Raw genomic sequence first — 26,824 nt, 5'->3', positions numbered from 1 at the left:
AGCAGAGGGTTGCTTAAAATAGACATGAAGTTTTGAGTGCCCTCACCAAACTCTCCCTAATGGTGAATGAATTAATCTTCCTTCCTTCCTTTTTCTCTCTTTTTCCTTTATTCCCTCCTTCCCTCCCATTTTTCTTTCTTTTTTTTAAAAACACAAGTAAGCTGATATTCAAGATACCAGGATAAAGTATTCGAAGTGAAAGTGTTAGTCACTCAGTCGTGTGACTCTTTGTGACCGCATGAACCATAGCCTGCCAGGCTCCTCTGTCCATGGAATTCTCCAGGCAAGAATACTGGAGTGGGTTGCCATGCCATCCTCCAAGGGATCTTCTCAACCCAGGGATCAAATGCAGGTCTCCTGCATTGCAGGTGGATTCTTTACCATCTGAGCCACCAGAGAAGCCCAAGAATACTGGAGTGGGTAACCTATCCTTCTCCAGAGGATCTTCCCTAACTCGGGGATTGAACCTGGGTCTCCCGCATTGCTGGCAGGGAAGTCCTTATAGTATTCAAAGACATTATTAGTTTTATAAAGTGTATTTCTAGGCAGCTATGCAGATACAAATGGACACACATGCTTATATATGCCTTAGAAATAGATACAAAAACATGAAATGTTTATTTTTTTAGTTAAAAAGAGTCCACCCGCCTGAGTGGTTGTGACTTTAATCTGTATGTTTTCCTCTGTGTCTTTGTGTTTTCACCTCTGTGTTCCCACCCGGCTAAAGGAGTGTGGAGGCTCGGGTCTACTCATTCGAATCCTAATCCAGACGAACGCCCTTCCCACCTTTGGCTCAGGGGGAGGTGTGCCTGATGAATAAGAGTGCAGGTGGAGTTTGAACTCTCTTGATCTGCATCCAGGGAGCCAGTCAGCTGCCTCCCACCCGCACCCAGCCTCAGGACGCCCCTGATCGGGTAGTTGAGTTCTCGGGTAGTTTCATCTCAGCAAGGGGAAGAACTGGGGTTGGCTCACGAAGACTATAGGTGGGAACAAAAATAGAAACTCCTGACAGCTTGATTTCCCTTTGCTGGCATCAGGCTCGGATCAGCGGAGCTCGAGGAGAGCCTGCAAAATGAACAGACGCAGGGCAGTCCTGCCCCGGGTCTTCAACCACCTCAGCAGGGCTGAAGGGAAGGCACGTTACTGCAGGCAGGCAGCTCCGAGAAACCACTGCATTTCTGAGAATCCCTGAGCAGTTAGCAGTTGTAAATAAAGGAGCCGGGACAGCCAGTTTCATTTTCCAAGTTTTGGATTATACTGTGAGAAATGCATATGAGCATATGTATCCAATAACAGCACTAATATAGAGGGAAGCTCTCCCCCAGCTCCTTCCCTCTTCGCCTCTTTGCTGCCTTCAAATTGGTATTTCAGAGCCTTAAGTCAAACTGTGTTTTATTAAGAGAATGGGTTATTTGAGATACGGTTGTGACATTTACCAGGGCCGGGCCCAGCTGTAGTTCTGCCAAGATCCTTCATGCCGAATCTGAATTTCACTGTGGAGAGAGCCCTGCTCTGCTCCGTTTTGCTTGGCTTGGATGATTCCGTTCAGTTCCTACCCAAGTGGCAGGGGTTTTTCCTGCCAAGAGCAGGATGATTTCCCGGCCACTGGGACAGTGTCTGTTGATAGCGTGGGTGGTTCACAGAAGCTCGATGCATCCAACCGCATGAGCTTGGCTGTCTTCTCCACGAATGGGATTCCAGAAAAATCACAACACCGTTGCTCCCGGGACTGCCGTGAGACGGAGCAAGGGGCTGCTGGCACCTTGGACTTGGACGTGGCCAAGGAGCCCAAGGGGGCCCAGAAAAACTCTTGGAATACAAGACTTGAACTGAATCCTCAAATTCACGTTTTGAAACCGTTGCCTTCTTTCCTGCTGGTCCCGCACCAGCACATCACTGGTGCCATCTTACCAAGAAGACAGTTCCCAGGAGGCTGCCCCAGATTACCTGGTAGCCTCTCCTTTTCAAACTGCTGTTGGATGCCGGCCCCTGCCTCGCCCCACCCCAGCCCCACCCATAATCATCTCTGAGATGTGGTCTTGAGAGCTGTGAGATGAAATGCTAAGACCTACATTAGGGTGGGAGCACGCACATCTCCCGGGACCCCATCAGGGTAGAGCACACAGGTCTGCTGAGAGTTGACCAGGGTGGGCGCACCCCAGATTCTCCTGTTTAATGAGGTCACCAAATATTGGCAGTTAGCAAGGACATTTGGCAAGCATTCAGTCTCCTTTCTTTTCCCTAGTGGAACTCTATCCTCTGGGTCTCGAGAAAGGGAAATATTTACAAGATCTTCCAACACGAGATGCCATAAAGCTGAATGACTTCCTTTGTCTGAGGAGCCGATTGCTCTCTTCTTGAGGTTATTTCGATTCCACTTAAGCAAGGTAAGAAAGCCAGCTTAGAGCTATATTTGGAGACAATGAAGCAAATGAAACTTCATATCAAAGAAACCAGGCAGCTCTGAGATTTTGTGGGCAGTTGTATTTGAGGGGGGAGAGCTTTGGGGACCAAAACCAAAGCGAGTGTCTCTAGTCCAGATCCAAAAATACGGTCTCTCGCTGGAAACAGGCAAGTTTACTCAACCACAAATGACACACAGCCATTTCCAACTGAATGGAGCCAGGTTCCCCTGCCGCACTGATGTGTTGAAGTTGGCTGGTACTGGCTCACAAGGGCCCATTGTTAAATTTTCAGAAATTTTGTGAGTTGGTTGTGATACACAGCCATGATTAAAAAATGAATCGTGTAGAAACTTACTGTCAAATAAATTCTATTTTTGAAAAGGTCCTAAGTACTCAAAGACTGTGTCTTCCTAGTTATCTTGCTGTGTTACGCTATTCTCTCTTGAATCTGCATCTGCTGCTCTGTATATTGGGGTACTGCTCTACCTGCCTTCCCAGCTCCAGGCTCGGTCACAGCCATGGTGGGACAGTTTACATCACAGAAGTGAGCAAACGCTACAAATAGCTCCCCAGTTTTTGTCTGGGAGTTGTTTAGTCACTAAGTTGTGTCCAAATCTTCACGACCCCACGAACTATAGCCCGCCAGGCCCCTCTGTCCGTGGGATTTCCCAGGCAAGAATACTGGAGTGGGTTGCCATTTCCTCCTCCAGGGGATCTTCCTGACCCAGGGATCGAACCCACATCCCCTGCATTGGCAGGCGGGTTCTTTACCACTGAACCACCCAGAAAGCCCTTGTCTGGGAGAGCCCGTTGTGAAACATTTACCAGCATACCACCACCCTTCAGGACCCATCTCCCAATATTTAAAACCAGAAGCTGGTCCTCCGGAGCCAAGGAGATGTGTGTCTGGGCGAATGTCCATGGCCATTTGTCTGAACCTGCTGTTCGTAGCTATCTATTCACACTTGAGTCAAAAGAGACCAGGAGATGGTGGTTCATGAGGTCGAAGATGTTAACTCTCACCACGTGTCATTTTGTTTTTACTAATGAATTAAGAGCCTTTCATGATGTTTTGTAATGATCACACACACTTGGCACTTTCAGACAAGGAAGCTGAGTTCCTCTTATATCTCCAGCAGTCTTCTTCCTAGGGTACAAATGTCCATAGCATCCTTACCACTCTTGGTACATGGCCTTCTCTGTGAAATCTGAAGTTACTGCTGGAAAAGACACTGACTCCCGAACATGATGGTTTTGTGACAAGTATATTGATCTTTTCTGTAATATCATTTGTAGATATCCTCATTATATGGCGGGGGAAAAAAAACCCTTGGGCAGGTTTAAAACCAGACATCTTTTTTTGGTTGAAATGAAAGGAACTCAGATATACATCATCAAAAACCATTAGCAAAGAAGAGTAGTAGCCTAAATTGAATAATTAATATTTCAATTTTAAGGGGATTTGAAAAGTTTACTATGATCTTTTTTTCCTTTTTCCCCTCTCCTGGAGTAATCTAGTTTTCCTTTATCTGGCTTGCCCTTCCTAAATTGGTCATATTGCTGTCAATATTTGAAGACAGATTTTTTTTTTTTTTTAAAGATCCAATGTACTATGTCTTCATTTAGTCCTCCAATTCCAGTCGGTCCCCTCCGAGTGCATGGCCGTGGACAGAGCTACATTTTAATTTCTGTAGTCTTGCCAAGTCAGAATGGGATTCACTGTTCTCAACGTCTCTGGACTATCACTTTCCCCAAAACATCCATCCTGGCTATTGCAGGAGGCAGCGAAGCTCTGCATAGCTATTTATTTTAAGTGCCTGATTAAAATTTCATGAAAACAGGAAGTCAGGGGAAAAGAATAGATTGCAAGAGCGATGAAATCCGGGGCTTTGTAATTTTTAGCTCACAGGGTAAAAAAAAAAAAAAAAAACGTTAAATCGTAAGGAAGGTATATTTTCAGAATCGTGCTGTGGCCACTAATGGCATATTTTGTCACTGGCTGGGGAGCTGGTGAACTAAGAATGGGTCCAATTTTTTAAATCTTATTACACAGTTTTGCTCTCATTTAGAAATTGTCACCTTAAAGTAACCTAACGCTGCTCTACTTAGAGCAGACCTCACGCAGGCCCTCTCTGTGTGTACGCCGGTCACATTGTCTTCTATCTAAGTAGATATAAACGTTGTCCTGACAGAGTTGAACAGCACAGAATCTGTCTGCTCCCTAAGTTGATGTAGCCTAAGAACTTAATCTTATCTAATTCCCATATCCAATGGGATAGAGAATTCGGGGGAAAGAAAGTAATGACATATTTTTCGCCAGATAATAACTCAATGATTTCTATATTTGGTCAACGGAAAAACGTCTCTCCCGAGAAGTACCCGTGTCGACAATGAGCTGTCGAGGAAATCACCATGCAAACAGAAAAACCCATCACCGGACTAAAAACTGCAACACGACCGCGTGCGATTAGTGGGGAATGAACGACTAATAAAACGTCCCCGTCCCACTACTCTTCCTGGAAATTCCAAAATCCTGGCCGACTGTTGGATAGCCCACTTCCACCTTTGGGATCTCCAGCTGAGCTCTCATTTGGCTGACCAGACAGGAATCACTGCAACAGATGTGCCTGTCTCAAATAAATCCCCATCTGAAATACGGGCTGCAGAGTCCAGTCTCAGAGGACGGCATAATCCTCCTGAGAGATGGGTCAGAGAGGAGGGGAAAACCGAGCAAGAAGGTACCGTGTGGCCCCCAGCTAATGCAGCAAATTAACTGCGCACCCCCCACCCCCACCCCGGGGAAGGGTTAAACCCTTCAGATCTCTTTCCGAGCTTCCTGTCCGCCCATTGAAACTGACCTGAACAGGGATCAGAGGGTTTATTGAGGAGGAAAAGCAGCTGGGGATGCTTGATGGGCACAGTTGGGTGCCAGGGCATCTGTTCAAAAGCTCCCCAAATCCCTCAGGGCCTGAGTTGGCGTGAGGATATCTGGGGAAATTCAGGCGTCTCCCAGATAGGTGCGTGTCTGTATTTATACTAGATGGCTGGAGGTCACTTCATGCTGATGCTCAAAGGGTCATCCCAGCCCTATTATTCCAGGGTAGGGAACAAAAGGGGAAATAAACTACAGAAAACTCTTCAAGTCTCCTCAAACTTGAAAAAAAAATCAGTCATCTCATTGAGGCTGTCATTGGCCTCATTTGGCTGACCAGAATTCATTTCCACAGGGCTGACTCAGTCACAGGCCATGAGGATACATGTTGTTTGGGGGTGTTATCGCTTGAACAGTATGTGGCATGGATGAGTCAGGCTCTGTGCCTCAGTTTCCACATCTGTACAATGGGGCTTCTAAATATTTGTCAAGCCCATTACGCATCACCTCTGTCACTACTGCCTCAAGAATTGGCTTTGCTTCCTGTGAAATTCTCTGTTTACTTCTTGGTAAACCTCACTAAACATTCCAGGGAACTGGTGTTTCTTACTCACCAGTCTTGTCACTCAGCAACATGCCTGGCCACGGTAGACAGTTAGTAGTCAATATTTGTAGAATGAATGAATGCTTAAAGAGTGTTGTGAGAGTAGAGATAAGCAACATAGGTCAAGGTTCTTTCAAGACTTAGACATTCAGCATAACTTCATCTTCTGTGCTGGAGTTTGGTCTGGTCTCCTTGTCCGCAGTGGGAGATGAATTCTCCCTGCCTGCCTTGGGAGTGGCTTGCAGAAGGGTGCCCTCTCCTTAGCTGTGGTGGGAAATTCCTCTTAGAACAATGATGGATGAAAGAGGAACAGTCACTTGAATCAAATTGATCTCACTTTGGTTTTGCCACATAGAAAGCCCTGTGCTCTAGCATCATGACAATGTGACTGTCAAACAGTATTGACCAATGGATCAGGAAAAGCACAAGGGGGGAGAAAAAAAACCTGGGAAATTACCTGGTTGTCCAGTGGTTAGGGCTCTGTGCTTCCACTGCGGGGCTGCAGGTTCAATCCCTGGTCAAGGAACTAAGATCCCACATGCCCCGTGGCACAGCCAGAAAACAATCAAAATCAAATAATTAGATGCTAGAAGAGAAATCTTGAGAGTAGCATTTTTACAATGACTGCAATACTATAATCATTCAGAAAACCCTCAAAATTTGATTATTTTTCCATCATCCTGTCTCCCCACACTGGGTAAGATTTTGAGGAGGAAGACATTGCATCTGCTCTTGGGAATTTGGAAATCCAAACACAATGCTCCCAGGGAGGCGTGCTACTTGGAGCTCTCTGGCTGCGTGGTATTTATGAAGCAAGGGGCTCCAACCCTTCCAGGTCTTAATCAAATTCAGCCTTACAACATCGGGTGATATTAAATGCCTTTTGCCCAAAGCCCAGCAAGCAAAGCCATCATTGGATTGATCCCAATGCAAGAAGCCTCTTTGATTTAATCACAGGCTTCTCTGGACTCCCAGAGCGCTTTGCTGAGACCTTGCTCACAGCATTGCTCTACCTTCAGATACATGCACTATGCATGCATTTATCTCCCCAGCTTGACTGTAAACTCCCAAAGGGCAGGGGCAAATGGCCATGACATACCTACCCTGTACCAGGCACGCAGATAGTCGTATATGTCTATGGAATAGTGTGGGTTATTGAGATACATACACACATATATACATACATATATATATATATATATATATATATATTTTTTTTTTTTTTTTGGTGGCGATTCCTTCTTCTGGTGCAGGCAACTGGAGGTGAAACTACAAACTCAGCTCCTTTAGCAGCTCTGTGTAGGGGAAACGGGCTTCTGTTTGCAAGCTTATTATCCTTGCATGTAATGGAATCACTGGGGCACTGTTTTGCCTACACAGGAAGACTGCTGCAGAAAGGAGAAGTGTGGCTTCTACCCCAGACAAGCTGAAAGTGGAATTGACCCTGGAGCAGGGGAGCGTCCGTGGTTTCGGGGCAGAAGCCACCTGAATTTCAATCCAGGCTTTACCTCTAAATAGCTGTGTGTCCTTGAGTAAGATACTTAACCTATCTGAATCTCATAAGCCCGGGGCATGTCTTGGGCTGCCTCCACATCTCAGATTCTTTGCCTGTGTGCTGGCTACACCCTAAGGAAACATACCTCTCTCTCGACAGGACTCAATGTTCTTCCTTTCCCACCTAAAAGTTGAGCACTTTGGAGGCAGTGACTACATTTTATCTATCCTTTAGTTTCCCTGGCAAATGGAGATGGTAATACTAATACCAGGGGCTTTGCAGGTGGCTCAGTGGTAAAGAACCCACCTGTCAATGCAGGAGATGCAGGAAATGTGGGTTCGATCCCTGGGTTGGGAAGATGCCCTGCAGGAGGGCATGGCAACCCTGCTCCAATGTTCTTACCTGGAGAATGCCATGGACAGAGGAACCTGGCGGGCTATAGTCCATGGGGTCGCGCAGCGTGGGACACTGAGCAGCTGAACACACACATACACCATACTAATAACTGCCACATATGATGATAAGATAGAGCTGTATCTATTCACATGCTTAATACGGGGCCTCTTCCACACAGAAAGCATGTGGAAACTTGTCAGAGTTTATTCAATCACTATCTGAAGTGAGCATTTCTACTGAAATTGATGGTATTATCCCCATTTTGCCGAGGAAGTAACCGAGTCTCAGACACACAAGCCTGTCAGAAATTCTTCTATTGTTAATAGAAAGACACTCCTTGTGCTGGTGATGGTGGGAAGGTTGTTTCCTCCACCCACCCACCCCACCCACCCCCACCTCCTGCCCTCCTTCTAAGAGACTTAGAAGAGGGAGGTGGCCCTTGTTCAGAGTGGTTGGAAAACAGCTCCGTTTGGGAGCCTTGAGCCCTGGAATTCCAGAGTCCACAACAGGAAGAACCCAGAGATCCTGCAGGAAATGTGTCCTGAGGATTAATGGTGGGGTGAAATGCTGAGCGAGGACTTTTTCCTTTCCTCATCTGCATTTGGGAGATCTTTACTTTTCTTTTTTAGAGATCAATGTGCTATATTTCTTTTTCTTTTTTTTTCTGAAGGTACATCTATTAAACCCATGGCAGTTGAGCTTTCAGACAATTCTCTACCATGTAATTAACCCCCTCGGGGTCCCATTTAGATCCAATGATATTTTGTGATTTTTTTTTTTTTTAACTAAAAGTAAATAGGGACCCTGTCTGCTGTTGGAGCTCGGGTTTGGAACTCCTGGTCTCCGGAGGACAAGGGTTTGGCTGTAACTGTCTGTGTCCCTTTTCCCCCCTGAACAATGTCTAAGCATTTTCCTTTTTCTTTCTTGTGTGTATGTAAATATAGATTTTTTGGTTTGTGGTTACCATGGGGTTTTTATATAGACTGCTATATATATACACGTGACTGTTTGGAGTTGCTAATCTCTTAATTTCAGATGCAATTGAAATACCCTGCATTTGCACTCTGCCCCCCTCACGATCACTGGTTTTGATATCATATTTTTACATCTAATTGTTCTGTGTATCCCTTAACTGCTTATTGCACATGCAGACACTACTTTTGTCTTTTAACCTCCATGCCAGCTTTGTGTGTGGGTGATTTCCTACCTTTACTGTATGTTTGCCTTGACCAGTGAGCTTTCTCCTTCCCCAGTTTCCTTGTTTTCTAGTTGCGGCCTTTTCTTTTCAGTATAGAGAAGTTCCTTTACCATTTGTTGTAAAGCTGGTTTGGTGGTGCTGAATTCTTTTAGCTTTTGCTTGTCTGTAAAGCATTTGATTTCTCCATCAAATCTGAACGAGAGCCTTGCTGGGTGGGTATTCTTGGTTGGAGGTTTTTCCCTTTCATCATGTTAAATATATCACACCACTCCCTCCTGGCTCTCAGGGTTTCTGCTGAAATATCAGATGAAAGCCTTATGGGAGTTCCCTTGTGTGTTATTTGTGGCTTTTCCTTTGTTGCCCTTCGTGTTCTCTCTTTATCTTTAATTTTTGTTATTTTGATTACAGTGTGTCTTGTTCTGTTCCTCTTTGACTTAATCCTGTATGGGACTCTCTGTGCTTCCTGGACTTGGATAACTGTTTCCTTTCCCAGGTTAGGGAGGTTTTTTAGCTATTATCTCTTCAGATATTTTCTGGGGCCCTTTCCTCTTTATCTTCTCTTTCTGGGAGCCCCTATAATTCATCTCTGGTTGGTCGTTCTTCAGATTTTCCTGCTCTTTGTTAAAAACTTCTAACTTCTCGCTCTGTGTGTCCATTCTTCTCCCAAGTTCTTTGATCATCTTTTTGTTTTTTTTTAATTGGATTTTTACAAAATTGTTTGACTTTTTGGTTTATTTTTTGGTTGTGTCACATGCCATGTGAGATATTAGTTCCCTGACCAGGGATCAAACCCGCACTCCCTGCATTGGAAACACAGAGCCTTAACCGTTGGAACACCAGGAAAATCCCTGCTCATCTTTATGAGTATTGCCCTGAACTCTTTCTCAGGTACACAGCCTGTCTCCACCTCACTTAGTTCTTCTGGGATTTTATCTTGTCACTTCGCCTGGGACGCATTCCTCTGCCACTTCATTTTGTCTGAGTTGCTATTTGTATTTTTGTGTGTGTGGTAGGTTGGTTGTTTCTCAACCTTGTAGAAGGGGCCTCTGAAGGAGCATCCTGTACGTCCCAGCAGGGCACCCCCCATTCCCTGTAAGAGGGCTGTGTGAGTACTTCTGTGGTGGCAGGCAGACTGCAAGGGGGGTTGGGTAGGCTTGGTTAGTCTGGTAGTCTGGCTGGTTGCCAGGCCCTGTCGTGTGTGGCACCTGCTGTTCAGTGAGGCTGATCACAAGGTAGATGGTTTCAGAGTCCTTGGGGGTCCCAGCTCTGGTGCTGGCTTGCTGGCAGGGGGAGTCAGGGTCCTGAAGACTCTGGAGCTGCTGCTTGCCCCCTGGCAGGTGGAGCCAGGTCCTGGGGTTGGTGCCAGGCTGCTGGTGGGCAGCTGGCTCCTCGAGTCTGGCTGCAGGACCCTGGGTTTCCAGACCTCACTTCAGATCATTGTTGGCATGGGGGGTGCGGTCAGGGGGCGGGCAGGGAGTGTGTTCCTGATGCAGGTTGGTCTCGGGTGTCCGGAAGGTTGCAGTCGCCTGCTTGTGGGCAGGGAAGCCAGGAGCCAGCTGGTCCTGGAGTAGGGTCTGGCTGGCGTTGCAGGGCTGTAGTTTTCGTGCTTCTGGTATCAGCCCGCTGGTGGGCAGGGCTGGTCTGGAGGCATGTATGGGCTCCGTGGAGGAGGGGGACCAGCGCCTGCCCACTGGTGGGTCTTGGCCCTTGGGTGGGCAGGGTCATGTCCAGAGGCAGCTGTGGGCCCTCTGGTCTTTCAACAGCTTGTCTGCTGACAGGTGTGGCTGTGTCCCTGCCCAGTTGGTTGTTTGGCCAGAGCTGGCCCAGCACTGGCACCTACAGGTTATTGGGTGGGCAGGCCTTGGTGCTAAACAGCTCCAGCAGGTAAGGCGAATGTGGCCCAGGGCCACCCATGTGCCAGAGTTGGGACTTGAACCGAATCTGATCACTCCAGAGCTCTTTCCTACTCTGTTAACTCCAGAAACAATGGTTTTCTCTCAAAAATCAACCACTGATTTGGGGGCTGCTGCTGCTGCTAAGTCGCTTTAGTTGTGTCTGACTCTGTGCGACCCCGTAGAAGGCAGCCCACAAGGCTCCCCCATCCCTGGGATTCTCCAGGCAAGAACACTGGAGTGGGTTGCCATTTCCTTCTCCAATGCATGAAAGTGAAAAGTGAAAGTGAAGACGCTCAGTTGTATCCGACTCTTAGCGACCCCATGGACTGCAGCCCACCAGGCTCCTCCGTCCATGGGATTTTCCAGGCAAGAGTACTGGAGTGGGGTGCCATTGCCTTCTCACTAATTAGCAAATACGAGAGGGTGTTTCCATGTACTTACCCAGATTTCAGAACCTTGTGGGTGAGAAGCTGTGCTTAGGTGGTGTAGGGGAAGGTGTTCAGTCTTACAGAGCCCTTTGCAGGCCCCAGGCCAGCCCTGGAGGGGGCAGGGAGCTTGGTGTGGCCTCACGGGGGTGAGACACATCCATGGTCAGGAAACAGCTGTCACACCGAAGGGCCACGATGAGAACTCTAGTCTCCCTTCTGGAAAAGATGGAAAACCCACTGAAGGACTTGAAACGAGGATGTGACCTGATCTGATCTATATGGGAAGTTTCCTACAGACAAATGAGTTCTGTTCCCAGAGCAGGTTCATAAGTCCAATTTGTTCATTAAGTCCAACAAAATTAGCCTAGGTAGCCAACTTACACAATCAGCTGTATAGTACTGTACTGTCATAGGTTTATAATATTTTCACACACATAATACATAAAAAAGATAAACATTTTAATGTATGCAAAAAGCAAACAGAAATAAACATTTTTAATTAGATTTAATAAGATGTAATTTTTAATCTTACACACAGTACCTTGAAGGGTACATTAATACAGTACAACAGCTGGCATAGAGGGTCACACACATTAGCAGCTTTGAAAGTTTCCATCTTGAGGGTTCCTATGTAGGACGCTTACTGTATTATAAGATCCCTCTGGGAAGGCAGGTGGGGTTGGCAGGAGGGGGTCAGAACAGTTAGCACACGATTGCCGACGCGTTTCCCAGTGAGTATCCTGGACCCAGATGACCCCTGCTCCCTGTATCGTGCGCGCAATCCTTTGGGCTCTGAGAGCGGATGCTTACACCCAGGTATTCGTTCCATGCAGTTTTGTCTCCCCGTCGGCGCCCTGTGTCACCTGCACAGACAAGAAGCTGCTCCGGCAGGAGAGGGTGCCTGGGACGGCCACGCTCTGAAGACGGGGCAGTCCAGATGAGTGAACGGCCGCAAGGGCCCGGGGCTCTGGTTCCTCTTCCCTCCTGGAGACATGTTGCAGGACCAAGCTGGCTACCTGAGCGGCAAGCCCTGAGCGTCCCGGAGGAACGCAGTGTCATGCCAGCCTGTGCGTTAGGACAGGAAACGCGACCCAGCCCGGTCGCGGTGGTGGAAACCACAGGCAGGAAACTTGGGTGTGCGGAGCAGCAGCGTGTCGCCTGGCTTGGCCTGCTGCCAGGCCACCCGGGTGACAGGCTCTCCCGGTCCCCCGGGCCAGGGATAGTCAGCGATGACAAGCGATAAGGCACAGGGTTTTGTACTGCAGCCAGCAAGGACGGAGAAAGAGAGAGGCCGGGGAGCCAGAGCTCATTGCTTCAGAGGTGACAGTTCTCCACGGGTGCCAGAGATAGCACCTGGCACACGCAGCCTTGAAGGTGGAGACTGAGGGCTCTTGGGAATGGCTCTCCTTGGGGGCATTGGGGGCAGAGACTCCCGTGCTCAGACAAAGCGGGTCACAACCTCAGATGCGATGTCAGGGGCAGAGCTTGCCCCCTCTGCAGGTTATAACAGCACAGCCAGCCTGCAGGGCCTCGCAGGCTTCGTACCCCATCTCCTAGGGGGTCCTCCCTCCTTGGATGTCCCTGAGGGGGGTCACATTATCGTTTACAGGTTCCTTGAGCTTCGGCTGATACCCTCAGGTTTGCTGGTCTGTGCTGTCGGGCCTCGGGCAAGTCTCTGAGCCTCTCTGATCTGTGCTGTAGTCAGGTCTTCTGCCTCGTGATCCTCCACCACCTTGTGCATTGCAGAGGGGATGATCACAGAGGCGCTGCCACAGGGAGGGTGTAAGGATCAACCCAGATGAAAGGCACGAGGGATTTTGCAAAGTAGCTATAGCTATATTATTAGTAATAGTAATGACAGAAGCAGTAAACTAGTATCAGCAGGCTTATTCATGCTTCCTGAACATCTGCTCTATACGAGGTGCTAGGAGGACAGATGTGTGGCACACGGGTCTTTCACCTCCAAGAGTTTACAGTCCTCATGTATATAACAGAGTTAATAATAATAGGTGAGATTCACAAGGGCTTCCCAGGTGGTGCTGGTGGTAAAGAATCCACCTGCCAATGCAGGAGATGCAAGAGATGAGGGTTCAGTCCCTGGGTTGGGAAGATCCCCTGGAGTAGGAAATGGCTACCCAGTCCAGTATTCCTGCTGGGAGAATCCCATGGACAGAGGAGCCTGGCGGGTGACATCTATGGAGTCTCAAAGAGTCAGAGGTGACTGAGCAACTGAGTGTGTGTGTGTGCGCGTGCACAAACATACACACACACACACACACACACACACACACCCTTACAAAGCACCTACTATGTGCTGGGCACTGTACTCTGTCTTTTGTGTATATTAACTCTTTGATCCCCATGATAACCTTACTCTGGGAGCAACTCATCACCATTTCACAAATGAGGAAGCCAAGGCACAGAGAGACCAGGTGACTTTCCCAAAGTTCAGCCGCTGGTAAGAATTGGTACCAGGATCGGATTCAGGTCAGCTGGCTGTGGAACTGAACTCCTAACCACCACTCCACCTGGTCTGCTGAGTAAGAACACCCACTGGGGGTTATCAAGCCTCCCCAAGAGAGTCCTACAAGATGTGGCCCCCTGAGTTCAAAGCTTGGGGTATTACATTAATCACTTCCCCTTGCCACCTTGGGAGCCCACCCCTGAGAAGCCCAGAGAAGGATGACTGGACTCCACGGCCCGCCACCCGGTCGGCTCCCCGAGGAGCAGTCAGGACATCCTTGGCCACATTGTGCTGTGGTTACGGGCCCCGGCTCAGCACTCAGATGCTTCTGGTGACCGCTCAGGTCCCTTGCTTCCCAGCAGTGTGACATTGTGCAGCTGACTCATCCTCTCCAGGTCTCTGTTTCTTCATTAGTAAAACAGGAGATGTAAGCTGTCATTAAGAGAATGTAATACAATAATGTTTAGAAGGCTTGAACTAAGTTCTGTGCATACATACGACGCATGTACATCTCCGTATATATGATTACCCAATAACACAAGGAGGGCGACACAGGTGGGGACTTTTTTCTTTTTTAATCAGAGTATAGTTTCTTTACACTGCACAGCAAAGCGAATCATGCTTATACATATATCCCCTCTTAGGGTCTCCTTTCTATTTAGGTGGCCGCAGAGGACTGAGTAGAGTTAGTTGGGGACTTTTTTGATGCTTTGAGGAGAGAAGCCACTCTAGAGCTCCCAGGTGATGGACGCTGAGTTCTGTGGCCTGGCAAAAAGGTTCCTGGCTTTTTGGTTAGAGACTAAATCAACTGTCTCCCCAAAACCCCTAGAGTGGAAAAAGAACCCCAAGCCTTGGGGGCAGATTAGACCTAGAAGGATAGAATGGTCACTTATTTGAATTTTATTTGCTTGTTTAAATTGTTTAAAATTTGTCTGCTGCCTGGGGCCTCTGGGTGAATGGCCCAGGCCATGAAAATATGTAATTGAGTGAAAATACGGGAACAAAGTAGGTGAGCAGTAGGCAGTCCGCCAGCACGCACGGCTGCTGGGTTAGTAGGCAGCTCTTTGTCTCCAGATGTGTCCCGAGCAGCACTGTTTGATGATTCTAGACCAAAGCCGGGTGGGATCGGCTGGCCTTTGTGATTTTCATCTTGCAGAGGAAACTGGGCGTGGTTAAGCTCAGGGCCAGGCTTCGCAGGTGGCGCTAGTGGTAAAGAGCCCGCCTGCCAGCGCTGGAGGTGTAAGAGAGGCGGGTTCAGTCCTTGGGTTGGGACGATCCCCTGGAAGGGCATGACAGCCCACCCCAGTATTCTTGCCTGGAGAATCCCATGGACAGAGGAGCCTGGCGGGCTACAGTCCAGAGGGTTGCAAAGAGCCAGACTCAGTCGACTGAAGCGACTGAGCACGCACACTTGCAAGCTCGGGGCCATGGCACCACGACCAGAGTCAGATCTTGGTGGCTATAGGTCCTACCGCATAGACTGAAGGACAGAAACCTGGGTGGCGCCACCTGGTACTATGTGGCTGGAATGCACACACAAGAAAGCAAGGTTTCAAGACCCTAGCAAAAGAAAATCAGAGATTCCATTCACAGAATCCTAGATTTTATGTGCCTGATACAGCCTCTAGCTCAGAGATTCTCAAACATTTCTAGGTATGGAAACCTTTGCTTAAAGAAAATCTTATGGAAAAACAACAACAAATAAAATAGATGAAAGCTTAGCTGCTTTGATGTAAGACAGGGCAGGAACTGGGCCGTGAGACTAGGTCTTTCATCCTTTGCTCCCAAGAAGATTCCATGGAACCCTTAGAACTCCATGGAACACAGTTTGGGAACCGCTGCATAGTGGCAAAGAGCTTGGAAAATGAGAGCAGGAATTGAATCAGTTTTTTCATCTGTCAAATAGTGATAATAAAATTGCTATCTTCATAAGCACATTTCATAAGCACATCATAGATGAGCTAATCCTTGGGAAGGGCTTAGCAATGCTGGGAACAGAGTAAGTATTTGATAAATGTCAGCAAAATAATTATGTTTTATATTAATAATCATGACTGTGTCTATTATCACTAGCGTTGTGACCTTTGCAGATTTCCTTAGCCTTTCTGAGCCTCTTGCTCTAGGTATAGACAGGGATCGCACACCTTGTCTTGTTGTTTAAAGAAACTTTTAAACAAGAAGGATTTGTAAATTGTTTAGCATAGCATCTCGTCCTTTCCCTCTTCATCATGGGAACTCAGAAATTGGGCTAAAGTTGATGTTCCTTCTGTGTGCCTGAGAGTGCATTTTGAGATATCAGCCTTAGGGAAATTCATTCATTCAGTAACATTCTAAAGGCCTCTTCCCTCTTGTCTGGGGCAGGGCGCGGGGTGGGGGTGGGGGGTGGGGGGGGGACAGGTGTGTGTGTGTGTGTGTGTGTGTGTGTGTGTTAGCCTCTGAGTCATCTCTGACTCTTGGTGACCCCATGAACTGTAGCCCACCAGGCTCCTCTGTCCATGGGATTCTCTAGGCAAGACTACTGGAGTGAGTAGCCATTGCCTTCTCCAGAGGATCTTCCTGATCCTGGGATGGAGCCCAGGCCTTCTACATTGCAGGCAGATTCTTTACTGTCGGAGTGGGAAGCCCTTCCCACTTGTCTAGGAAACAACTATACAGCGCCCCCGATACTGGGCCCTCTGTGGCTCCCCCATCCCTGCACAAGATGAGCACATCTTGCTCAGGTGTGATTGGTCTTCCTCCTGCAGCCTCTCAGGGGGCCCCCAGCTCAGAGTCACTTTGAGCTCAAAGTAAGGGAGACCGTCTCTAGAGCCAGCCACTTGTGCCACCGTCTGGCTGTGTGACCTTGAGCCAGGACCTTTCCCTCTCTGTTCAACCTCAGCTGAGGGACAGTGGAAATGTACTATGTCTGTGTGGGCGGCGGGGGCCTCTACTGCTGTCACTCAGGGACCCAGCTGATTGGGGGTTGGGGGGAAGAGATGGTCCCTCTCAACCCCTGTCCCCGTGATCGCTGTGCTTCCTCCGTCGCTGCTGCTGCTGCTGGCAGCGATGCACATCAGGAAAAGGTGGAAAGGCACGCCTCTGGGGGAGTAGTTACCACCTTCGTATGGGACATCAGCCCCCTCCGACGCCTGCCCCAGGCAGCTTCGCCACTGACCCAGGTGCTGCTTGCGCATAGGTGGGCGTGTGCGCCTGGAGCGCCCCGCGGGAAGCTGGGCTCCGCGGGACCCTGTGTCCCGGGAGCGCACAGTCATTCATCCTCCTCCGTTGAAAGAATGGAATCGATACCAGCAAACCCACAGTTTTTCCTGCCACAAAACCTGACTCGGGCACATCTGTTTCTTTCTGATGTTTTTATAATTTCCCCCTCCCTCCCCTCTTCAAATAGGCATGCTCTCGGCTCTGTCCAACAAGCGTTTTCACAGTTGGCAAAGCCTCACCTTCCGGGGTCCTTGAAGGGCTTCCCCACTGCCAGGTAGAGAGGGGTCTCCACTCAGAAAAATGCAGCTTGGGTGTTGAATTGCGGCTCTAGCTGGGCTCAGGGTTCAGAAGCCAAGCAATCCCTCCTCCTCAGAAGCCCTGGGTCACATCCCCTGCATGGAATGGAGGCCCAAGTATGTACCCACAAATCCCAGAGGTTACATGCAGATACGCAGAACTGGGAACGTCTTTTTCAGCCAGAGATGGGTACTGTGAATTGGTTTGAAAATTGCCTGGTGATTGGTTTGTGGGGAAAATGGTAGGCAGCATGAAGGAGGCTCCATGTCCTCTTGGACATGTCCAGTCCAAGAGGTGGGTGGAGGGTGGGGTGGGGGGCATTGGGGGTGAGGGGGGTTGGAGGGGAGCCTTTGCTGAACACAAGGGTTTGCTTGATCTTTGTGCCTCCAGCTTGGATTTAAGAGCAGAGGCGAAAAGATGTGTCTTTTAAGGTGAAGACAGACGCTCTCACTCACAGAGCTATGGGTCACAAAAGAGGCTGCCTCTGTAGGTGGTGAGCTCTCTGTCATGGGGAAGAATCAAAAAAGGAAGGATTTCTAGTGGGACGCATTGGAGAAGCCCATGCTTTGAGGGGCAGGTTAGAACAATGGCTTCTCAAGTCTCCCTCCCTGGAGATGCTGCGTTTGTAACCGATCAGTAGTCCTGTTGAGCAGGGCTCCTGTGACTGTTGCTTTTGCCATAGACAATCAGAGTAGCTCCTGTTTATAAACCCAGGCCAAGGAGGATAGTGAGAACTCATGTGGTGACCTCTGGGCTAGAGGGATCTGCGTTCCGGTGTTGGTTCTGACAGGAGCTGGTGACCTCGTGGAAGTTTATTGAGTGTCTCTAAGCCTCAGCTTTGTCCTCTAGACATCGGGACACACCTGTCTTATGGGGAGTTGCGCAGATTTAATGGGCCAATAAATTCCAGTGCTTAGTGGCAGATGACCATGGCAGGTACGGGCCCGGAGCGGTGGGTACTGGCACCCAGAAATGCAGGTACGGGCCTGGAGTGGTGGGTACTGGCACCCAAAAACGTGGATTTTATGATGCTGCCCTGGGTCTAAGGGCAGCATGTCTCCCCTTCCTCCTAAAAGTAAAAGGTATTAAATGCAGCAACGTTTTTATTGTCAATAAAGATAGTAAAACTTTCCTGAGTATTGTGGCCTTTTGGAAATAAAGACCTGAATTTATTATTATTGGTATTCCGATTTTAGACTCTCGTATAACCAACCCATTTTAAGTCCTCTCTCTCTCTCACACACACACAGATAAATATTACTATTTTTAAATAGATGTTCCCTCTGCTATGTGAATGGAATGAGGTGTTGAGGGTTATTTTCTTTCCTTCCCCCCCACCTTTTTTTCTTTTTTGCAAAGGAAACACCTTTTCAGTGTTGGCATGGCATTAATAAAAATAATAAAGGAGAAGGTTTGGAGGGAAAAGGTAAATAAGGCAATTCATACATCATCTGGGAGAGACACAGGAGCTGGGCAGAGAAAAATCACCATCTTGCGACGTGAGCTGGGAGATTTCCATGAGTCAGCTGGTCTCCTGCTCCCCGGGTGCCGAGCTGAGGCCGCCGCGGCGCAGGCTTCCTCCTGTCGGTGGGGCCAGGCCTGGTGCAGGGAACTCTCCTTGCTAGAGCCGTGCTGCTTTCCTGCAAGGGGTGCTAACAGAGGCATCTCTTTAGTGCAGCAACTTAAAATTCCAAAGGATTCCTGTCTCCCCAACCACATCCAGGACTACACACACAGGGTAGTGTCGACAGTCGTGACCTTGGACATGCATCCACCTGCAGGAGTGGCCCAATGCTTGGTGTGCAGGCCTCAGTGCAAACCGGAAATGTGGGAACCCTGGCTCAGAAACACCCAGGGCAGCAGCAGCAGAGCGTTAGACGCGCGGAGAACTTAGCAACGAGGGGCCCCGTATGACTGCCTGGGAAGCCGTCCCCAGCTGCTGCCTTTAAAAGCCACAAGCCCTGTGGCCGTGACAGCAAACAGCGCCTGGTGGTTTTAGATGGTCCCTTTGATCAGCAGCTACCTCCCAGGTGAGTGGCAGTCGCTAGAACCTTCCCTCCTGGAGCCCCGTAAGCCAGCCGAGTGAAGTGAAGCCATGTCCCACACACGTGGGCAGAGGCAGAAGGCTGTTCTGAGCGGCGGCTCAGCGATGGTCCACAGAGTGTTGGGAGACCTCTGGGGAAGAATTAGCAATCCTTACTAAAATCTCAGAACGATACAGGTTTATGATTGCAGGAGGCCCCTGGAAGCCCTCTCTTCTCACAGTCTTGTTTTCCAAGTGTGGCCTCTGAGGCCAGGAGGGAAGGGAAAGCTATCTATGGTTGCAGTTCACCTCTACTGCATCCCTAAGCACTCTACGTGCGTTTAACCCACAACCGGCACAGGAAGTCAGCAACGGCGGCTAGACCCATTTCACAGAAGAAGAAACTGAGGCTCCCTCAAGTTCAGTAGATTCCCCCAAGATCACATAGCTGACCGCAGCGATGGAGCCGCCTTCTGAACCGACCCTGGATTCCTCGTTGGTCAGTGCCTGGCCGTTTCCAGGGCAGTTCAGGGGCAGGGTCCCCAGTTTCTCCTCCCAGCTCTGTGGGTACTTGCGGTCAGCCACCTGTGTGCTCTGGGACAGTCTGATATCTGCTGTCCATCTTGTCTCTCCGTGAAAGCTGGAGATGGATCTTTCTGCCAAGTGAATTCTCACCAGTAGACACAGAAGAGGTATTGGGGGAAAAAGAGAGAATTGTTATAACCTAAGAAACAAAATAGGTCTGGTCCCTGTGTGGAAGAGGATCACAACAGTAGGGCCTAAGAAAGCACGCATCCCCAGGGAAGTGGAGGACTGGGCATCCACCGAGCCGGGCCCCAGGCTCCCGCTGTGAAGGAGCCGCAGGCTCGGCCAAGGTAACAGAGGCCTCGGCCAATATCCCCAGGTCCTTCCTGCCCCGCGCTGGCCCAGACCCGGCCGCATCCAGCCAGGAAGGGGATGCCGGGCGGGAAGGCAGGAGGAGGCCTCAGGGACGCTGGTCTCCGAGCCCCAGCAGGGCCTGGCGTCCCACCCAGCAAGGGCCCCGCTGCCAAGGCGCTTGCCAGCCAAGCTGAGTCAACATCCGAGGGCTGCTGGCAGCGCTGGTGACTCGGGGGAGAGACAAAGGCTTCTCCCCACCTCCCCGGACCTGCCTGCGGCCTCCCTGCCTCGGCACCGCCGCCGCCTCTCGTCGCTCACAGCCACGGGCCTGCACGCTTTCTGCGAGACCCACGTGGTGCACGGCCCTATTTCCCCTTCGCAGAGACGTGTCCTGTTTTTATTCTGCCTCTGCTGAGGACACTGGGGTGTGCTCGCCTTACTTCTGTGCCTTGGAGATGGTTTCCCCGAGCAGCAGAAAAGCCAGAATATTTCAGTGATGTGACCCATGTGGGTGTCCGGGATGAAGGCCTGGAGGTAACACAAAGGCACAAATATAAATGTTCAGACAGTGGCGATCGTGAATGTTAGTTTAGTTTAGACACAGACACTTTACCTGATTGATGTTTGACAGAAAACAACAAAATTCTATAAAGCAATTATCCTTCAATTAAAAAATAAATACAACAATCCTCAAAGAAAAAAAATTGTTTAGAAAGAAGGAATTTTGCTGAAACCCAATTCCAGTTTGTTTCAGATAATAATAATTAGATCCTTTATATGTGTATTCATGATGTTCACACAGAAACCTTGACAAGGAAAATGGTTATGAACACTAAAATAAAATGGGATGTTAGCAGCTCTTAGTACAATGACTTATATGTTTCTCAGTTGATTTATGGAGTGAATTGAAGTGAGAGTTGCTCAGTTATATCCGACTCTTTGCAACCCCATGTGGAATTCTCCAGGCCAGAGTACTGGAGGGGTTAGCTCTTCCCTTCTCCAGGGGATCTTCCAAACCCAGGGATTGAACCCAGGTCTCCTGCATCACAGATGGATTCTTTACCAGCTGAGCCACAAGGGAAGCCCGAGGATACTGGAGTGGGTAGCCTTTCCCTTCTCCACTAGATCTTCCCGACCCAGGAATTGAACCAGGGCCTCCTGCATTGCAGGCAGATTCTTTACCAACTGAGCCATCAGAGATGGAAAGGAAGATAATTAGGAATATATGGTTCACTTGGTTCCACTGGATAGTGTATTTATATAAATTGCATGTATTCCTATGCAATTTGAAGGGCATGGACCTCCATATTATCATTTTAGAAAGCCTCCTAACCTTCTATTTTTATGTTAAAATGATGTAAGCAAAAGTACTTTAACAATTAAATAAAAACAGTAACTGCATTTAGGAGTCACATAGTAATTTTCAAGTAAGTGTCCATTCTCCGAAACTTATGAGCCAGGCTTTACCACAGTTGATTTATAGGAATTTTCAAAATACACTGTTAGGTAGAGAGGCAGTGGGAATTCCCTGGTGATCTAGTGGTTAGGATTTTGTGCTTTCACTATTTTGGGCCTAGGTTTGGTCCCCGGTCAGGGAATTAAGATCCCACAAGCTGCATGGCATGACCAAAAAAATAAAAGTCTAGATGCAGAGAAGTGAGCAAAATATGTCGATTTTTAAAAATATAACACTAACGATACGTATAAGAAGCATAGATGGATGGATGGATGGAAGGAAGGAAGGAAGAATGGATAGGTGGATATTTTATACTCGTTATTTGGAACAGTTTGGGGATACCGGAGATTGAGAACCACGTACAAAGCATTCCCGTATACCCCACCCCAGATCAGCCCGGCACTTCTTAGGCACTCACACTTCTGGTTGCTTCCCGTCTCACCAAGAGTCAGATGCAGGTATCTTATCATGGCCTACAGGGCTGCACCTCGGGCGTCATCGCCCCCGTCTTTGGTCCTCAGCTGCAGTCTCCTTGGTCGCCCCTGTCCCTCGGGCAGGAGCCCCCAGGGGCTTTCTCAGGCCCGCACTCGCCCATCCTGTGCTCGCAGCCTGAGAGTGGTCCTGGCTCGGCTCCGTCCAGCTGTCCACGAGTGGCCGTGCTGTGCGTACCCGGACGCTCCCGTGGTTGTCCTCCTGGTCTCCTTCCAGGCCCCGCCCCCCACTTCTGGGGCTCCTGCTCCAGCATCTTCCTTTTGTTCTACAGGCACCCGCTGGCATCATGGCATCCCCACCATCCCCAACTGCTGGCACGTCACTCCAGCATCCCAGCCGTGGTACCCTAACCCCAAAGGGCGCTGGGCTGGGGCTCTCCAGCTGCTGCTTTTCTCAGCAGAGGCATGATGAGATTGCTGTCCTGGTGCGGACTCTGAGGTTTGGCTGCTCTTGTGTGAACTCTAAACCCTTCGCCCAGGAAATGAAAAACGTTAGGCCAACCTCTCCAAGGACTCTTGCTTCTCTGAGGTACAGCTTCCCTAGCCTTGAGATGGGGCAGAAGAAGGAGTCTGTTTCAGGGACCTCCCTGGCCGTCCAGTGGCTCAGACGTCACACTTCCACTGCAGGGGACATCAGTTCAACCCCCAGTCCTGGGAAGATCTTGCATGCTGCACGGTGCAGCCAGAAAATTAAGTTCTTTAAAAAGGTGTCCATTTCAGAGGATGCTCGAAAGGGCGTGCAAAGAAAGGATGCAGGTGGCACCTGGTTACAGGACAGGCATCCACTCGATTTCACTCCCTTTGACCATGCTGTGCTAGCGTGAGGCCAATGCCAGGCTCTGTCTGACTACATTTTCCACTGTGGGGGCACTGAATTCCACTAAGTGGGAGACAGCTCCTTCCCAGTTGCCAGGGAAAACCGATGCGTCTTCCCAATGGTTCTTCTTTCCCTCCTCTTGCTCTTCTCTCCTCCTTTTCACCTTTGCCTTCCCTTCTTTCTTTCCTCCGCTCTTTCCTGCCATCGATTGCCCTTCGTGTTGGGCGTGCAGGTTGAGTCTGCGTGTGTCCCAGGAGCTGCCCTTTGCCCACTGGTTGGCCGAATCTCTCTTTTCTCCTGAGTGCCTCTGTACCCTGGTTCCTTGTTCCCAAGGGCAAACCTCTGGCCTCCTCACTCTCTGGGGAGGGCTAGGCTGTGGGGACACCAGGCACGGAACCCGGGGGTCTCGGTTGATGGTTGGTGCAGACCACTTGCTGACGTGTAACAGGCCCTGGTGAAGGATTGGGCCCCAGGGTCTGCGCTGGCATGCCGGGCGGTATGCCTGCTTCGGCCCCAGTGCCCTGGGAGTGGCCCCTGGTCTCCGCACCATGGTTTGGGACAGGAAGCAAGAGCTTCCGGACCAACTGGTGATCGGAAGACTCTTCCCCGAGGAACAACGGGTCCCTTTTCCGTGGCCTTTTTATAAATGTTCATCTTCCTCCTTTGTCACACTTCCCCCTGTCCCGTGACGAAGGGACAAGGGCGAACCAGCCCCATGACATCCATCAAACCTTTCAAGTTGTCAGCTGCCCCCATGGAAGCACCCTCCCGGCTGCCTCACTGCGCCAGAAGCGAAACCCACCGTCTGAATTTGCAGGGGATGTTCTGAGCTGCGCGTTGTCATCTTTGCTCAGAAAACAAAAGCGTCCATGCTGTAAGACAGAATTTCAGTTAAGTGTTGAGATCCTTCACCCGTTTGCCTCTTATTTGGAATTTTTAGGGTAAAAGCGAGGTAATCGAGTAACTCACCTTTGAGGTGAGGTTGGGGTTTGAAAACGCAGGTGGCGGTCGTCACTCTCAGCTGCCCTTTGGTTGCTGTTTTTCCGAGACGCATGCACGCTGGTACACATGCCACGGATGGTGCCCCAGGAGGACACAAACGGCAGCTCCCAAACAGAATCACAGAGCCCCTGGGAGAGCGAAACTCCACACTGTGACTGCGTGCGTGTGTGTGAGCACGCACCCGTAGTCACGGCCTTGAACTATGGGGACAGAGATGTAGGAGACAATGTGTTGTCCCTTCCAGATTTTGGCAAGAAAGTACAAAGATATCCCTCACCTGATGTATAGCATTGGCCTGTCTAGGGGGCATAGTCTATTCTGTATTCATCCATCCATCAGTCCGTCTGTCCGTCCATCCACCTTCCATCCTTCCCTCCCTCCACCCACTCAACGAAAAACTACTGGTAATTGTTCTGTGCCAGACATTATGCTCTGGGAGTGACACGGGATTCTCACTGAAGCCTCCTCACAAGAACCCCAGGAGGTAAGACACTTGTTGTCTCCTGCTGGGTAGGAAAGCAGAGGCTCAACGGAGTTAGGAACCTGTCCAAGCGACGCAGCTGGAAGAGGCCGAAGTGGAATTGGGGCTCCTGTGTCTGACTCCAAGCTTGAGCGCCTTCTTTGGCACCCTGCTCTCCTGGGCCCGGGGGCTGAGCAGAAAGAGGAGGTGACTGGGGGGTGCTGTCAGCTGCAAAGGTTAAGAGGGGAAGGGGAGGAGGAGGCTTGTAGCAGACACGCTGGTTCAGTTCTGCCTCCTTCTAGAAAGAATGTCTAACGTCTAAAGTATCTCTAAATTCCGGTTGCATTGAGATAGCTCAAACAGGAGGTGAAAAGTCGCATCTGAATGTCTAATTCTCAGATACTCTTTGATAGGTAGTATTTAACCCGAGTGAAAGTGCTTGTCCTTACGTGGAAACTGGGAAGACTGGGGAAACGCTGGGAAATGCTGACCGAGCCTTTGCTGTGCTCTCCTGCCGTGTACAGTGTGTGTGTGTGTGTGACATATTAATGCATAGTGTGTATCTCCAGCATGCTGTGTACATTAGAGACAGGAACTGCAGGTTAATCATGGCGCTTACTTTTGAACACTTGGCCTAATTCCATATGTGGTTTATGGGATACATGAAACAAAGCGATGCTTAGGAGAAAACCAAAAAGAGCGACAGAAGTAGCACATTGTGCAGAGGAGTCAGACCAGGGAATGGCCGGCTGACGGCCATGCAGGCCAGACAGTGCTGTGCAGGCGCCCTGATTGGTCCCCACGCTCGGCCCGCAGCGTCCTGGTGAGCACTGTGAAAAGAGAAACAGGCAGGCATGTGACTTTTCCCTAGTCCAGAAAGAGAAAGCGGGGCAGTTTTCTAGGGACAAAGATGGAGAGAAGTCCACACTCTAGCACATAGACTCCGAGAATCCAGACACAGTGATTCCCACAGAACAATGAAAAGAAGGCAGCAGTGACCACTGAGCTCAGTCCAGCGTGGGCATGTGTTTCCTATGGAAAAGGAGGGATTTTAAGCTAGGAATTCTCGGAGGCTTATGTTCTCAGTCTCTGGGAATTTGGTTTACTTTAATTTTCCAGCTAAAAATTTTTATTAGCAAATTTTTTTTAAAAGGTCTTGGAAAATGTAGGCTTGTAAAAAATACAATTTGTAGCTCATCTAAAATTCTGGTAACTCTGTGGTTGTGCTAATATATCAGGGCATTTAATGAGGAGTTTTAGTCACTTAGCATAGTTTCTGGAGCGTCATAGACACTCAGTAAAAAATTGCTGAGTGAAGGAATAGAATATCAACAAGGCAACTGTTGAGCAAAGAGAAACAGAGGATGAGTCCAGTAGAGTATTGGAAATTCTTCAAATTCAGGAAAAAATTGATTTCTGAATTTAGTGCCTGTCACTGCATCAAGCCACTTCTCTCAGCAACATTATGCCTTGAATGTAATGCTCAGATACTCCCACAGGGCTGGCACTGGAAAACAAGGGTTTCCTAATTTTTTTTTCACATATTTCCACCTACTTCGTCTGATAAAAGCACATCACTTTTTAATCAATATCATTGAGGCATAGTTATATATAATAAGGTGTGCACAGTGGAAGTGAACAGCTTGATGAATTTCGATGGGTGGACTACCCCCTGTAACACCACCCCAAAGACGACACAGAGCGCTTCCAACTTCTCAGAGAATTCTCTTCACCCCGAATCACCCCACTCCCTCCTCAGGCGATCCGTGATTAAGCTGATTCCTAATTTGCTTTTCATGTTGTTCTTTTTTTAAAAAAAAAGTTTAGTTACACACACACACACACACATTATATTATTTGATGGAATTAATCAGGGTGTTCTTTTTAATTTATTCATTCACAGATGGCTGCGCTGGGTCCTAGCGGTGGTGTGCGGGGTCTTGGATCTTCATGCTGCATGTGGGATCTTGAGTCACAGCTGGCAGATTCTTAGTTGTGGCCTGTGGGATCTAGTTCCCTGACTGGGGATCGAGCCCACGCCCGCTGCTTTGGGAACGCAGAGTCTTAGCCACTGGACCACGGGGGAAGTCCCTCATGTTGTTTTTAAAATGGAACAGAACATAAATGCTTTGAAGCCACTCATGAAGAATAGCCCTCTTACCCCAGCAGCAGGGAGACCGAGTCCAGCAGACCTGTCGTAGTTGGGTCAACAGCAGGGCCGGTGGACCCCCGCCGGCCCCAGGGGTGGGTGCTGCTCCTCCTGCGTGTCTTGTCTGAGTGAGTTTGGTACTTTCGACCGAGGGGCTCTTGCGAGAGGAACCATCGGGAGAGTCTGTGACACACATTTCACTGAAATTAAAAATTGCAGTAGAGATGGCAATTATTTTGAATTATCCTCAGAATGATTAAGAAAATGATACCCTTAAATAAATGTTTGAAAGAAA

The 26,824-nt window shown here is 49.1% G+C and overlaps 1 long non-coding RNA gene across 1 annotated transcript; it reads left to right on the top strand.

Annotated features, from left to right (window-relative positions):
• Positions 1 to 401: 401 nt before the first annotated feature.
• Positions 402 to 26,824, top strand: LOC123330220. Its single transcript, XR_006545952.2, has 2 exons — positions 402 to 2,387; positions 26,284 to 26,824. It is a non-coding gene; the product is annotated as an uncharacterized LOC123330220 (long non-coding RNA).

Source organism: Bubalus bubalis, chromosome 18 (genome assembly GCF_019923935.1).
Source record: "Bubalus bubalis isolate 160015118507 breed Murrah chromosome 18, NDDB_SH_1, whole genome shotgun sequence".
Classification (NCBI taxonomy): Eukaryota; Metazoa; Chordata; class Mammalia; order Artiodactyla; family Bovidae; genus Bubalus; species Bubalus bubalis.
This window is presented reverse-complemented; position numbering and strand designations above follow the sequence as displayed.